The sequence below is a fragment of the Saccoglossus kowalevskii genome, chromosome 9 (genome assembly GCF_978046115.1).
Source record: "Saccoglossus kowalevskii chromosome 9, keSacKowa6.1, whole genome shotgun sequence".
Lineage (NCBI taxonomy): Eukaryota > Metazoa > Hemichordata > Enteropneusta > Harrimaniidae > Saccoglossus > Saccoglossus kowalevskii.
This window is the reverse complement of record NC_140649.1, coordinates 15,511,173-15,527,092: the sequence shown is the minus strand read 5'-3', so window position 1 is coordinate 15,527,092 and position 15,920 is coordinate 15,511,173. Positions and strand designations below refer to the sequence as shown.

The following is a 15,920-nucleotide window of genomic DNA, read 5'->3' as shown; positions in this document are numbered from 1 at the left end:
ATCGCAGCTTGTACAAAATTCTCATAGACAATTTAATTAAAAGATATAAATTGGCCTCTCGTATTTGTTGGCTTGATTACAAGAGAATACATATAATTCACGACATTCAGTTCATGTCACGTCACGTCACAAGTATACGATTATATGCCTTACTTATGTGTTCCCGATAAATAGGAAACGCCTTCATACGTCAACGTCCCATATGATCTAGTGGTTAGGATTTGGCGCTCTCACCGCCATGGCCCGGGTTCATTTCCCGGTGTGAGAACACCAGTTTTATATTCCTGGTCAGTTGAACATCGCAGCTTGTACAACATTCTCATAGACAATTTAATTAAAAGATATAAATTGGCCTCTCGTATTTGTTGGCTTGATTACAAGAGAATATATAATACTCGACATTCAGTTCATGTCACGTCACAAGTATCAGATTATATGCCTTACTTATGTGTTCCCGATAAATAGGAAACGCCTTCATACGTCAACGTCCCATATAGTCTAGTGGTTAGGATTTGGCGCTTTCACCGCCATGGCCCGGGTTCAATTCCCGGTGTGGGAACACCTGTTTTAGATTCCTGGTCAGTTGAACATCGCAGCTTGTACAAAATTCTCATAGACAATTTAATTAAAAGATATAAATTGGCCTCTCGTATTTGTTGGCTTGATTACAAGAGAATATATATAATTCACGACATTCAGTTCATGTCACGTCACGTCACAAGTATACGATTATATGCCTTACTTATGTGTTCCCGATAAATAGGAAACGCCTTCATACGTCAACGTCCCATATGATCTAGTGGTTAGGATTTGGCGCACTCACCGCCATGGCCCGGGTTAATTTCCCGGTGTAAAAACACCAGTTTTATATTCCTGGTCAGTTGAACATCGCAGCTTGTACAAAATTCTCATAGACAATTTAATTAAAAGATATAAATTGGCCTCTCGTATTTGTTGGCTCATCAGAAGAGAATATATAATACTCGACATTCAGTTCATGTCACGTCACAAGTATCCGATTATATGCCTTAATATCCGATTATATGTTCAGTTCCCGGTGTGTGAACACCTGTTTTATATTCCTGGTCAGTTGAACATCGCAGCTTGTACACCATTCTCATAGACAATTTAATTAAAAGATATAAATTGGCCTCTCGTATTTGTTGGCTTGATTACAAGAGAATATATAATACTCGACATTCAGTTCATTCTCACGTCACAAGTATCCGATTATATGCCTTACTTATGTGTTACGATAAATAGGAAACGCCTTCATACGTCAACGTCCCATATGGTCTAGTGGTTAGTATTTGGCGCTTTCACCGCCAAGGCCTGGGTTCAATTCCCGGTGTGGGAACACCAGTTTTATATTCCTGGTCAGTTGAACATCGCAGCTTGTACAACATTCTCATAGACAATTTAATTAAAAGATATAAATTGGCCTCTCGTATTTGTTGGCTTGATTACAAGAGAATATATAATACTCGACATTCAGTTCATGTCACATCACAAGTATCAGATTATATGCCTTACTTATGTGTTCCCGTTAAATAGGAAACGCCTTCATACGTCAACGTCCCATATTGTCTAGTGGTTAGGATTTGGCGCTTTCACCGCCAAGGCCCGGGTTCAATTCCCGGTGTGGGAACATCTGTTTTAGATTCCTGGTCAGTTCAACATCGCAGCTTGTACAAAATTCTCATAGACAATTTAATTAAAAGATATAAATTGGCCTCTCGTATTTGTTGGCTTGATTACAAGAGAATATATAATACTCGACATTCAGTTCATGTCACGTCACGTCACAAGTATCAGATTATATGCCTTACTTATGTGTTCCCGATAAATAGGAAACGCCTTCATACGTCAACGTCCCATATGGTCTAGTGGTTAGGATTTGGCGCTTTCACCGCCAAGGCCCGGGTTCAATTCCCGGTGTGGGAACACCTGTTTTAGATTCCTGGTCAGTTGAACATCGCAGCTTGTACAAAATTCTCATAGACAATTTAATTAAAAGATATAAATTGGCCTCTCGTATTTGTTGGCTTGATTACAAGAGAATACATATAATTCACGACATTCAGTTCATGTCACGTCACGTCACAAGTATACGATTATATGCCTTACTTATGTGTTCCCGATAAATAGGAAACGCCTTCATACGTCAACGTCCCATATGATCTAGTGGTTAGGATTTGGCGCTCTCACCGCCATGGCCCGGGTTCATTTCCCGGTGTGAGAACACCAGTTTTATATTCCTGGTCAGTTGAACTTCGCAGCTTGTACAACATTCTCATAGACAATTTAATTAAAAGATATAAATTGGCCTCTCGTATTTGTTGGCTTGATTACAAGAGAATATATAATACTCGACATTCAGTTCATGTCACGTCACAAGTATCAGATTATATGCCTTACTTATGTGTTCCCGATAAATAGGAAACGCCTTCATACGTCAACGTCCCATATAGTCTAGTGGTTAGGATTTGGCGCTTTCACCGCCATGGCCCGGGTTCAATTCCCGGTGTGGGAACACCTGTTTTAGATTCCTGGTCAGCTGAACATCGCAGCTTGTACAAAATTCTCATAGACAATTTAATTAAAAGATATAAATTGGCCTCTCGTATTTGTTGGCTTGATTACAAGAGAATATATATAATTCACGACATTCAGTTCATGTCACGTCACGTCACAAGTATACGATTATATGCCTTACTTATGTGTTCCCGATAAATAGGAAACGCCTTCATACGTCAACGTCCCATATGATCTAGTGGTTAGGATTTGGCGCACTCACCGCCATGGCCCGGGTTAATTTCCCGGTGTAAAAACACCAGTTTTATATTCCTGGTCAGTTGAACATCGCAGCTTGTACAAAATTCTCATAGACAATTTAATTAAAAGATATAAATTGGCCTCTCGTATTTGTTGGCTCATCAGAAGAGAATATATAATACTCGACATTCAGTTCATGTCACGTCACAAGTATCCGATTATATGCCTAAATATCCGATTATATGTTCAGTTCCCGGTGTGTGAACACCTGTTTTATATTCCTGGTCAGTTGAACATCGCAGCTTGTACACCATTCTCATAGACAATTTAATTAAAAGATATAAATTGGCCTCTCGTATTTGTTGGCTTGATTACAAGAGAATATATAATACTCGACATTCAGTTCATTCTCACGTCACAAGTATCCGATTATATGCCTTACTTATGTGTTACGATAAATAGGAAACGCCTTCATACGTCAACGTCCCATATGGTCTAGTGGTTAGGATTTGGCGCTTTCACCGCCAAGGCCTGGGTTCAATTCCCGGTATGGGAACACCAGTTTTATATTCCTGGTCAGTTGAACATCGCAGCTTGTACAACATTCTCATAGACAATTTAATTAAAAGATATAAATTGGCCTCTCGTATTTGTTGGCTTGATTACAAGAGAATATATAATACTCGACATTCAGTTCATGTCACATCACAAGTATCAGATTATATGCCTTACTTATGTGTTCCCGTTAAATAGGAAACGCCTTCATACTTCAGCGTCCCATATGGTCTAGTGGTTAGGATTTGGCGCTTTCACCGCCAAGGCCCGGGTTCAATTCCCGTTGTGGGAACACCTGTTTTAGATTCCTGGTCAGTTGAACATCGCAGCTTGCACAAAATTCTCATAGACAATTTAATTAAAAGATATAAATTGGCCTCTCGTATTTGTTGGCTTGATTACAAGAGAATATATATAATTCACGACATTCAGTTCATGTCACGTCACGTCACAAATATACGATTATATGCCTTACTTATGTGTTCCCGATAAATAGGAAACGCCTTCATACGTCAACGTCCCATATGATCTAGTGGTTAGGATTTGGCGCACTCACCGCCATGGCCCGGGTTCATTTCCCGGCGTGAAAACACCAGTTTTATATTCCTGGTCAGTTGAACATCGCTGCTTGTACAAAATTCTCATAGACAATTTAATTAAAAGATATAAATTGGCCTCTCGTATTTGTTGGCTCATCAGAAGAGAATATATAATACTCGACATTCAGTTCATGTCACGTCACAAGTATCCGATTATATGCCTTAATATCCGATTATATGTTCAGTTCCCGGTGTGGGAACACCTGTTTTATATTCCTGGTCAGTTGAACATCGCAGCTTGTACAACATTCTCATAGACAATTTAATTAAAAGATATAAATTGGCCTCTCGTATTTGTTGGCTTGATTACAAGAGAATATATAATACTCGACATTCAGTTCATGTCACGTCACAAGTATCAGATTATATGCCTTACTTATGTGTTCCCGATAAATAGGAAACGCCTTCATACGTCAACGTCCCATATGATCTAGTGGTTAGGATTTGGCGCTCTCACCGCCATGGCCCGGGTTCATTTCCCGGTGTGAGAACACCAGTTTTATATTCCTGGTCAGTTGAACATCGCAGCTTGTACAACATTCTCATAGACAATTTAATTAAAAGATATAAATTGGCCTCTCGTATTTGTTGGCTTGATTACAAGAGAATATATAATACTCGACATTCAGTTCATGTCACGTCACGTCACAAGTATCAGATTATATGCCTTACTTATGTGTTCCCGATAAATAGGAAACGCCTTCATACGTCAACGTCCCATATTGTCTAGTGGTTAGGATTTGGCGCTTTCACCGCCAAGGCCCGGGTTCAATTCCCGGTGTGGGAACATCTGTTTTAGATTCCTGGTCAGTTCAACATCGCAGCTTGTACAAAATTCTCATAGACAATTTAATTAAAAGATATAAATTGGCCTCTCGTATTTGTTGGCTTGATTACAAGAGAATATATAATACTCGACATTCAGTTCATGTCACGTCACGTCACAAGTATCAGATTATATGCCTTACTTATGTGTTCCCGATAAATAGGAAACGCCTTCATACGTCAACGTCCCATATGGTCTAGTGGTTAGGATTTGGCGCTTTCACCGCCAAGGCCCGGGTTCAATTCCCGGTGTGGGAACACCTGTTTTAGATTCCTGGTCAGTTGAACATCGCAGCTTGTACAAAATTCTCATAGACAATTTAATTAAAAAATATAAATTGGCCTCTCGTATTTGTTGGCTTGATTACAAGAGAATACATATAATTCACGACATTCAGTTCATGTCACGTCACGTCACAAGTATACGATTATATGCCTTACTTATGTGTTCCCGATAAATAGGAAACGCCTTCATACGTCAACGTCCCATATGATCTAGTGGTTAGGATTTGGCGCTCTCACCGCCATGGCCCGGGTTCATTTCCCGGTGTGAGAACACCAGTTTTATATTCCTGGTCAGTTGAACATCGCAGCTTGTACAACATTCTCATAGACAATTTAATTAAAAGATATAAATTGGCCTCTCGTATTTGTTGGCTTGATTACAAGAGAATATATAATACTCGACATTCAGTTCATGTCACGTCACAAGTATCAGATTATATGCCTTACTTATGTGTTCCCGATAAATAGGAAACGCCTTCATACGTCAACGTCCCATATAGTCTAGTGGTTAGGATTTGGCGCTTTCACCGCCATGGCCCGGGTTCAATTCCCGGTGTGGGAACACCTGTTTTAGATTCCTGGTCAGTTGAACATCGCAGCTTGTACAAAATTCTCATAGACAATTTAATTAAAAGATATAAATTGGCCTCTCGTATTTGTTGGCTTGATTACAAGAGAATATATATAATTCACGACATTCAGTTCATGTCACGTCACGTCACAAGTATACGATTATATGCCTTACTTATGTGTTCCCGATAAATAGGAAACGCCTTCATACGTCAACGTCCCATATGATCTAGTGGTTAGGATTTGGCGCACTCACCGCCATGGCCCGGGTTAATTTCCCGGTGTAAAAACACCAGTTTTATATTCCTGGTCAGTTGAACATCGCAGCTTGTACAAAATTCTCATAGACAATTTAATTAAAAGATATAAATTGGCCTCTCGTATTTGTTGGCTCATCAGAAGAGAATATATAATACTCGACATTCAGTTCATGTCACGTCACAAGTATCCGATTATATGCCTTAATATCCGATTATATGTTCAGTTCCCGGTGTGGGAACACCTGTTTTAGATTCCTGGTCAGTTGAACATCGCAGCTTGTACAACATTCTCATAGACAATTTAATTAAAAGATATAAATTGGCCTCTCGTATTTGTTGGCTTGATTACAAGAGAATATATAATACTCGACATTCAGTTCATGTCACGTCACAAGTATCAGATTATATGCCTTACTTATGTGTTCTCGATAAATAGGAAACGCCTTCATACGTCAACGTCCCATATGGTCTAGTGGTTAGGATTTGGCGCTCTCACCGCCATGGCCCGGGTTCATTTCCCGGTGTGAGAACACCAGTTTTATATTCCTGGTCAGTTGAACATCGCAGCTTGTACAACATTCTCATAGACAATTTAATTAAAAGATATAAATTGGCCTCTCGTATTTGTTGGCTTGATTACAAGAGAATATATAATACTCGACATTCAGTTCATGTCACGTCACGTCACAAGTATCAGATTATATGCCTTACTTATGTGTTCCCGATAAATAGGAAACGCCTTCATACGTCAACGTCCCATATGGTCTAGTGGTTAGGATTTGACGCTTTCACCGCCAAGGCCCGGGTTCAATTCCCGGTGTGGGAACACCTGTTTTAGATTCCTGGTCAGTTGAACATCGCAGCTTGTACAAAATTCTCATAGACAATTTAATTAAAAGATATAAATTGGCCTCTCGTATTTGTTGGTTTGATTACAAGAGAATACATATAATTCACGACATTCAGTTCATGTCACGTCACGTCACAAGTATACGATTATATGCCTTACTTATGTGTTCCCGATAATTAGGAAACGCCTTCATACGTCAACGTCCCATATGATCTAGTGGTTAGGATTTGACGCTCTCACCGCCATGGCCCGGGTTCATTTCCCGGTGTGAGAACACCAGTTTTATATTCCTGGTCAGTTGAACATCGCAGCTTGTACAACATTCTCATAGGCAATTTAATTAAAAGATATAAATTGGCCTCTCGTATTTGTTGGCTTGATTACAAGAGAATATATAATACTCGACATTCAGTTCATGTCACGTCACAAGTATCAGATTATATGCCTTACTTATGTGTTCCCGATAAATAGGAAACGCCTTCATACGTCAACGTCCCATATAGTCTAGTGGTTAGGATTTGGCGCTTTCACCGCCATGGCCCGGGTTCAATTCTCGGTGTGGGAACACCTGCTTTAGATTCCTGGTCAGTTGAACATCGCAGCTTGTACAAAATTCTCATAGACAATTTAATTAAAAGATATAAATTGGCCTCTCGTATTTGTTGGCTTGATTACAAGAGAATATATATAATTCACGACATTCAGTTCATGTCACGTCACGTCACAAGTATACGATTATATGCCTTACTTATGTGTTCCCGATAAATAGGAAACGCCTTCATACGTCAACGTCCCATATGATCTAGTGGTTAGGATTTGGCGCACTCACCGCCATGGCCCGGGTTAATTTCCCGGTGTAAAAACACCAGTTTTATATTCCTGGTCAGTTGAACATCGCAGCTTGTACAAAATTCTCATAGACAATTTAATTAAAAGATATAAATTGGCCTCTCGTATTTGTTGGCTCATCAGAAGAGAATATATAATACTCGACATTCAGTTCATGTCACGTCACAAGTATCCGATTATATGCCTTAATATCCGATTATATGTTCAGTTCCCGGTGTGGGAACACCTGTTTTATATTCCTGGTCAGTTGAACATCGCAGCTTGTACAACATTCTCATAGACAATTTAATTAAAAGATATAAATTGGCCTCTCTTATTTGTTGGCTTGATTACAAGAGAATATATAATACTCGACATTCAGTTCATGTCACGTCACAAGTATCAGATTATATGCCTTACTTATGTGTTCCCGATAAATAGGAAACGCCTTCATACGTCAACGTCCCATATGGTCTAGTGGTTAGGATTTGGCGCTTTCACCGCCAAGGCCTGGGTTCAATTCCCGGTGTGGGAACACCTGTTTTAGATTCCTGGTCAGTTGAACATCGCAGCTTGTACAAAATTCTCATAGACAATTTAATTAAAAGATATAAATTGGCCTCTCGTATTTGTTGGCTTGATTACAAGAGAATATATATAATTCACGACATTCAGTTCATGTCACGTCACGTCACAAGTATACGATTATATGCCTTACTTATGTGTTCCCGATAAATAGGAAACGCCTTCATACGTCAAAGTCCCATATGATCTAGTGGTTAGGATTTGGCGCTCTCACCGCCATGGCCCGGGTTCATTTCCCGGTGTGAGAACACCAGTTTTATATTCCTGGTCAGTTGAACATCGCAGCTTGTACAACATTCTCATAGACAATTTAATTAAAAGATATAAATTAGCCTCTCGTATTTGTTGGCTTGATTACAAGAGAATATATAATACTCGACATTCAGTTCATGTCACGTCACAAGTATCAGATTATATGCCTTACTTATGTGTTCCCAATAAATAGGAAACGCCTTCATACGTCAACGTCCCATATGGTCTAGTGGTTAGGATTTGGCGCTTTCACCGCCAAGGCCTGGGTTAAATTCCCGGTGTGGGAACACCTGTTTTAGATTCCTGGTCAGTTGAACATCGCAGCTTGTACAAAATTCTCATAGACAATTTAATTAAAAGATATAAATTGGCCTCTCGTATTTGTTGGCTTGATTACAAGAGAATATATATAATTCACGACATTCAGTTCATGTCACGTCACGTCACAAGTATACGATTATATGCCTTACTTATGTGTTCCCGATAAATAGGAAACGCCTTCATACGTCATCGTCCCATATGATCTAGTGGTTAGGATTTGGCGCTCTCACCGCCATGGCCCGGGTTCATTTCCCGGTGTGAGAACACCAGTTTTATATTCCTGGTCAGTTGAACATCGCAGCTTGTACAACATTCTCATAGACAATTTAATTAAAAGATATAAATTGGCCTCTCGTATTTGTTGGCTTGATTACAAGAGAATATATAATACTCGACATTCAGTTCATGTCACGTCACAAGTATCAGATTATATGCCTTACTTATGTGTTCCCGATAAATAGGAAACGTCTTCATACGTCAACGTCCCATATGGTCTAGTGGTTAGGATTTGGCGCTTTCACCGCCAAGGCTCGAGTTCAATTCCCGGTGTGGGAACACCTGTTTTAGATTCCTGGTCAGTTGAACATCGCAGCTTGTACAAAATTCTCATAGACAATTTAATTAAAAGATATAAATTGGCCTCTCGTATTTGTTGGCTTGATTACAAGAGAATATATATAATTCACGACATTCAGTTCATGTCACGTCACGTCACAAGTATACGATTATATGCCTTACTTATGTGTTCCCGATAATAGGAAACGCCTTCATACGTCAACGTCCCATATGATCTAGTGGTTAGGATTTGGCGCACTCACCGCCATGGCCCGGGTTAATTTCCCGGTGTAAAAACACCAGTTTTATATTCCTGGTCAGTTGAACATCGCAGCTTGTACAAAATTCTCATAGACAATTTAATTAAAAGATATAAATTGGCCTCTCGTATTTGTTGGCTCATCAGAAGAGAATATATAATACTCGACATTCAGTTCATGTCACGTCACAAGTATCCGATTATATGCCTTAATATCCGATTATATGTTCAGTTCCCGGTGTGGGAACACCTGTTTTATATTCCTGGTCAGTTGAACATCGCAGCTTGTACAACATTCTCATAGACAATTTAATTAAAAGATATAAATTGGCCTCTCTTATTTGTTGGCTTGATTACAAGAGAATATATAATACTCGACATTCAGTTCATGTCACGTCACAAGTATCAGATTATATGCCTTACTTATGTGTTCCCGATAAATAGGAAACGCCTTCATACGTCAACGTCCCATATGGTCTAGTGGTTAGGATTTGGCGCTTTCACCGCCAAGGCCTGGGTTCAATTCCCGGTGTGGGAACACCTGTTTTAGATTCCTGGTCAGTTGAACATCGCAGCTTGTACAAAATTCTCATAGACAATTTAATTAAAAGATATAAATTGGCCTCTCGTATTTGTTGGCTTGATTACAAGAGAATATATATAATTCACGACATTCAGTTCATGTCACGTCACGTCACAAGTATACGATTATATGCCTTACTTATGTGTTCCCGATAAATAGGAAACGCCTTCATACGTCAAAGTCCCATATGATCTAGTGGTTAGGATTTGGCGCTCTCACCGCCATGGCCCGGGTTCATTTCCCGGTGTGAGAACACCAGTTTTATATTCCTGGTCAGTTGAACATCGCAGCTTGTACAACATTCTCATAGACAATTTAATTAAAAGATATAAATTAGCCTCTCGTATTTGTTGGCTTGATTACAAGAGAATATATAATACTCGACATTCAGTTCATGTCACGTCACAAGTATCAGATTATATGCCTTACTTATGTGTTCCCAATAAATAGGAAACGCCTTCATACGTCAACGTCCCATATGGTCTAGTGGTTAGGATTTGGCGCTTTCACCGCCAAGGCCTGGGTTAAATTCCCGGTGTGGGAACACCTGTTTTAGATTCCTGGTCAGTTGAACATCGCAGCTTGTACAAAATTCTCATAGACAATTTAATTAAAAGATATAAATTGGCCTCTCGTATTTGTTGGCTTGATTACAAGAGAATATATATAATTCACGACATTCAGTTCATGTCACGTCACGTCACAAGTATACGATTATATGCCTTACTTATGTGTTCCCGATAAATAGGAAACGCCTTCATACGTCATCGTCCCATATGATCTAGTGGTTAGGATTTGGCGCTCTCACCGCCATGGCCCGGGTTCATTTCCCGGTGTGAGAACACCAGTTTTATATTCCTGGTCAGTTGAACATCGCAGCTTGTACAACATTCTCATAGACAATTTAATTAAAAGATATAAATTGGCCTCTCGTATTTGTTGGCTTGATTACAAGAGAATATATAATACTCGACATTCAGTTCATGTCACGTCACAAGTATCAGATTATATGCCTTACTTATGTGTTCCCGATAAATAGGAAACGTCTTCATACGTCAACGTCCCATATGGTCTAGTGGTTAGGATTTGGCGCTTTCACCGCCAAGGCTCGAGTTCAATTCCCGGTGTGGGAACACCTGTTTTAGATTCCTGGTCAGTTGAACATCGCAGCTTGTACAAAATTCTCATAGACAATTTAATTAAAAGATATAAATTGGCCTCTCGTATTTGTTGGCTTGATTACAAGAGAATATATATAATTCACGACATTCAGTTCATGTCACGTCACGTCACAAGTATACGATTATATGCCTTACTTATGTGTTCCCGATAATAGGAAACGCCTTCATACGTCAACGTCCCATATGATCTAGTGGTTAGGATTTGGCGCACTCACCGCCATGGCCCGGGTTAATTTCCCGGTGTAAAAACACCAGTTTTATATTCCTGGTCAGTTGAACATCGCAGCTTGTACAAAATTCTCATAGACAATTTAATTAAAAGATATAAATTGGCCTCTCGTATTTGTTGGCTCATCAGAAGAGAATATATAATACTCGACATTCAGTTCATGTCACGTCACAAGTATCCGATTATATGCCTTAATATCCGATTATATGTTCAGTTCCCGGTGTGGGAACACCTGTTTTATATTCCTGGTCAGTTGAACATCGCAGCTTGTACAACATTCTCATAGACAATTTAATTAAAAGATATAAATTGGCCTCTCTTATTTGTTGGCTTGATTACAAGAGAATATATAATACTCGACATTCAGTTCATGTCACGTCACAAGTATCAGATTATATGCCTTACTTATGTGTTCCCGATAAATAGGAAACGCCTTCATACGTCAACGTCCCATATGGTCTAGTGGTTAGGATTTGGCGCTTTCACCGCCAAGGCCCGGGTTCAATTCCCGGTGTGGGAACACCTGTTTTAGATTCCTGGTCAGTTGAACATCGCAGCTTGTACAAAATTCTCATAGACAATTTAATTAAAAGATATAAATTGGCCTCTCGTATTTGTTGGCTTGATTACAAGAGAATATATATAATTCACGACATTCAGTTCATGTCACGTCACGTCACAAGTATACGATTATATGCCTTACTTATGTGTTCCCGATAAATAGGAAACGCCTTCATACGTCAAAGTCCCATATGATCTAGTGGTTAGGATTTGGCGCTCTCACCGCCTTGGCCCGGGTTCATTTCCCGGTGTGAGAACACCAGTTTTATATTCCTGGTCAGTTGAACATCGCAGCTTGTACAACATTCTCATAGACAATTTAATTAAAAGATATAAATTAGCCTCTCGTATTTGTTGGCTTGATTACAAGAGAATATATAATACTCGACATTCAGTTCATGTCACGTCACAAGTATCAGATTATATGCCTTACTTATGTGTTCCCAATAAATAGGAAACGCCTTCATACGTCAACGTCCCATATGGTCTAGTGGTTAGGATTTGGCGCTTTCACCGCCAAGGCCTGCGTTAAATTCCCGGTGTGGGAACACCTGTTTTAGATTCCTGGTCAGTTGAACATCGCAGCTTGTACAAAATTCTCATAGACAATTTAATTAAAAGATATAAATTGGCCTCTCGTATTTGTTGGCTTGATTACAAGAGAATATATATAATTCACGACATTCAGTTCATGTCACGTCACGTCACAAGTATACGATTATATGCCTTACTTATGTGTTCCCGATAAATAGGAAACGCCTTCATACGTCAACGTCCCATATGATCTAGTGGTTAGGATTTGGCGCTCTCACCGCCATGGCCCGGGTTCATTTCCCGGTGTGAGAACACCAGTTTTATATTCCTGGTCAGTTGAACATCGCAGCTTGTACAACATTCTCATAGACAATTTAATTAAAAGATATAAATTGGCCTCTCGTATTTGTTGGCTTGATTACAAGAGAATATATAATACTCGACATTCAGTTCATGTCACGTCACAAGTATCAGATTATATGCCTTACTTATGTGTTCCCGATAAATAGGAAACGCCTTCATACGTCAACTTCCCATATGGTCTAGTGGTTAGGATTTGGCGCTTTCACCGCCAAGGCCCGGGTTCAATTCCCGGTGTGGGAACACCTGTTTTAGATTCCTGGTCAGTTGAACATCGCAGCTTGTACAAAATTCTCATAGACAATTTAATTAAAAGATATAAATTGGCCTCTCGTATTTGTTGGCTTGATTACAAGAGAATATATATAATTCACGACATTCAGTTCATGTCACGTCACGTCACAAGTATACGATTATATGCCTTACTTATGTGTTCCCGATAAATAGGAAACGCCTTCATACGTCAACGTCCCATATGATCTAGTGGTTAGGATTTGGCGCTCTCACCGCCATGGCCCGGGTTCATTTCCCGGTGTGAGAACACCAGTTTTATATTCCTGGTCAGTTGAACATCGCAGCTTGTACAACATTCTCATAGACAATTTAATTAAAAGATATAAATTGGCCTCTCGTATTTGTTGGCTTGATTACAAGAGAATATATAATACTCGACATTCAGTTCATGTCACGTCACGTCACAAGTATCAGATTATATGCCTTACTTATGTGTTCCCGATAAATAGGAAACGCCTTCATACGTCAACGTCCCATATGGTCTAGTGGTTAGGATTTGGCGCTTTCAACGCCAAGGCCCGGGTTCAATTCCCGGTGTGGGAACACCAGTTTTATATTCCTGGTCAGTTGAACATCGCAGCTTGTACAACATTCTCATAGACAATTTAATTAAAAGATATAAATTGGCCTCTCGTATTTGTTGGCTTGATTACAAGAGAATATATAATACTCGACATTCAGTTCATGTCACGTCACAAGTATCAGATTATATGCCTTACTTATGTGTTCCCGTTAAATAGGAAACGCCTTCATTCTTCAACGTCCCATATGGTCTAGTGGTTAGGATTTGGCGCTTTCACCGCCAATGCCCGGGTTCAATTCCCGTTGTGGGAACACCTGTTTTAGATTCCTGCTCAGTTGAACATCGCAGCTTGTACAAAATTCTCATAGACAATTTAATTAAAAGATATATATTGGCCTCTCGTATTTGTTGGCTTGATTACAAGAGAATATATATAATTCACGACATTCAGTTCATGTCACGTCACGTCACAAGTATACGATTATATGCCTTACTTATGTGTTCCCGATAAATAGGAAACGCCTTCATACGTCAACGTCCCATATGATCTAGTGGTTAGGATTTGGCGCACTCACCGCCATGGCCCGGGTTCATTTCCCGGTGTGAAAACACCAGTTTTATATTCCTGGTCAGTTGAACATCGCAGCTTGTACAAAATTCTCATAGACAATTTAATTAAAAGATATAAATTGGCCTCTCGTTTTTGTTGGCTCATCAGAAGAGAATATATAATACTCGACATTCAGTTCATGTCACGTCACAAGTATCCGATTATATGCCTTAATATCCGATTATATGTTCAGTTCCCGGTGTGGGAACACCTGTTTTATATTCCTGGTCAGTTGAACATCGCAGCTTGTACAACATTCTCATAGACAATTTAATTAAAAGATATAAATTGGCCTCTCGTATTTGTTGGCTTGATTACAAGAGAATATATAATACTCGCCATTCAGTTCATGTCACGTCACAAGTATCAGATTATATGCCTTACTTATGTGTTCCCGATAAATAGGAAACGCCTTCATACGTCAACGTCCCATATGATCTAGTGGTTAGGATTTGGCGCTCTCACCGCCATGGCCCGGGTTCATTTCCCGGTGTGAGAACACCAGTTTTATATTCCTGGTCAGTTGAACATCGCAGCTTGTACAACATTCTCATAGACAATTTAATTAAAAGATATAAATTGGCCTCTCGTATTTGTTGGCTTGATTACAAGAGAATATATAATACTCGACATTCAGTTCATGTCACGTCACGTCACAAGTATCAGATTATATGCCTTACTTATGTGTTCCCGATAAATAGGAAACGCCTTCATACGTCAACGTCCCATATTGTCTAGTGGTTAGGATTTGGCGCTCTCACCGCCATGGCCCGGGTTCATTTCCCGGTGTGAAAACACCAGTTTTATATTCCTGGTCAGTTGAACATCGCAGCTTGTACAACATTCTCATAGACAATTTAATTAAAAGATATAAATTGGCCTCTCGTATTTGTTGGCTTGAGTACAAGAGAATATATTATCCTCGACATTCAGTTCATGTCACGTCACAAGTATCAGATTATATGCCTTACTTATGTGTTCCCGATAAATAGGAAACGCCTTCATACGTCAACGTCCCATATGGTCTAGTGGTTAGGATTTGGCGCTCTCACCGCAATGGCCCGGGTTCATTTCCCGGTGTGAGAACACCAGTTTTATATTCCTGGTCAGTTGAACATCGCAGCTTGTACAAAATTATCATAGACAATTTAATTAAAAGATATAAATTGGCCTCTCGTATTTGTTGTCTCATCAGAAGAGAATATATAATACTCGGCATTCAGTTCATGTCACGTCACAAGTATCAGATTATATGCCATACTTGTGTTTTCCCGATAAATAGGAAATGCCTTCATACGTCAACGTCCCATATGGTCTAGTGGTTAGGATTTGGCGCTTTCACCGCCAAGGCCCGGGTTCAATTCCCGGTGTGGGAACACCTGTTTTAGATTCCTGGTCAGTTGAACATCGCAGCTTGTACAAAATTCTCATAGACAATTTAATTAAAAGATATAAATTGGCCTCTCGTATTTGTTGGCTTGATTACAAAAGAATATATAATACTCGACATTCAGTTCATGTCACGT

General features: G+C 39.5%; 14 non-coding genes across 14 annotated transcripts; all 14 read left to right on the top strand.

The window, feature by feature from the left end:
* The first annotated feature begins 487 nt into the window (after positions 1 to 487).
* Positions 488 to 559, top strand: TRNAE-UUC (transfer RNA glutamic acid (anticodon UUC)). Its single transcript has one exon. It is a non-coding gene; the product is annotated as a tRNA-Glu (tRNA).
* Positions 560 to 1,576: 1,017 nt separating this feature from the next.
* On the top strand, positions 1,577 to 1,648 carry TRNAE-UUC (transfer RNA glutamic acid (anticodon UUC)). The gene has a single exon. It is a non-coding gene; the product is annotated as a tRNA-Glu (tRNA).
* A 224-nt stretch (positions 1,649 to 1,872) lies between these two features.
* Positions 1,873 to 1,944, top strand: TRNAE-UUC (transfer RNA glutamic acid (anticodon UUC)). The gene has a single exon. It is a non-coding gene; the product is annotated as a tRNA-Glu (tRNA).
* Positions 1,945 to 2,461: 517 nt separating this feature from the next.
* Positions 2,462 to 2,533, top strand: TRNAE-UUC (transfer RNA glutamic acid (anticodon UUC)). Its single transcript has one exon. It is a non-coding gene; the product is annotated as a tRNA-Glu (tRNA).
* Positions 2,534 to 3,259: 726 nt separating this feature from the next.
* TRNAE-UUC (transfer RNA glutamic acid (anticodon UUC)) lies at positions 3,260 to 3,331 on the top strand. Its single transcript has one exon. It is a non-coding gene; the product is annotated as a tRNA-Glu (tRNA).
* A 1,313-nt stretch (positions 3,332 to 4,644) lies between these two features.
* On the top strand, positions 4,645 to 4,716 carry TRNAE-UUC (transfer RNA glutamic acid (anticodon UUC)). Its single transcript has one exon. It is a non-coding gene; the product is annotated as a tRNA-Glu (tRNA).
* A 224-nt stretch (positions 4,717 to 4,940) lies between these two features.
* Positions 4,941 to 5,012, top strand: TRNAE-UUC (transfer RNA glutamic acid (anticodon UUC)). The gene has a single exon. It is a non-coding gene; the product is annotated as a tRNA-Glu (tRNA).
* Positions 5,013 to 5,529: 517 nt separating this feature from the next.
* TRNAE-UUC (transfer RNA glutamic acid (anticodon UUC)) lies at positions 5,530 to 5,601 on the top strand. Its single transcript has one exon. It is a non-coding gene; the product is annotated as a tRNA-Glu (tRNA).
* Positions 5,602 to 8,010: 2,409 nt separating this feature from the next.
* On the top strand, positions 8,011 to 8,082 carry TRNAE-UUC (transfer RNA glutamic acid (anticodon UUC)). The gene has a single exon. It is a non-coding gene; the product is annotated as a tRNA-Glu (tRNA).
* A 1,903-nt stretch (positions 8,083 to 9,985) lies between these two features.
* On the top strand, positions 9,986 to 10,057 carry TRNAE-UUC (transfer RNA glutamic acid (anticodon UUC)). Its single transcript has one exon. It is a non-coding gene; the product is annotated as a tRNA-Glu (tRNA).
* Positions 10,058 to 11,960: 1,903 nt separating this feature from the next.
* Positions 11,961 to 12,032, top strand: TRNAE-UUC (transfer RNA glutamic acid (anticodon UUC)). The gene has a single exon. It is a non-coding gene; the product is annotated as a tRNA-Glu (tRNA).
* A 1,106-nt stretch (positions 12,033 to 13,138) lies between these two features.
* TRNAE-UUC (transfer RNA glutamic acid (anticodon UUC)) lies at positions 13,139 to 13,210 on the top strand. Its single transcript has one exon. It is a non-coding gene; the product is annotated as a tRNA-Glu (tRNA).
* Positions 13,211 to 13,732: 522 nt separating this feature from the next.
* TRNAE-UUC (transfer RNA glutamic acid (anticodon UUC)) lies at positions 13,733 to 13,804 on the top strand. The gene has a single exon. It is a non-coding gene; the product is annotated as a tRNA-Glu (tRNA).
* Positions 13,805 to 15,698: 1,894 nt separating this feature from the next.
* On the top strand, positions 15,699 to 15,770 carry TRNAE-UUC (transfer RNA glutamic acid (anticodon UUC)). The gene has a single exon. It is a non-coding gene; the product is annotated as a tRNA-Glu (tRNA).
* Positions 15,771 to 15,920: the final 150 nt, after the last annotated feature.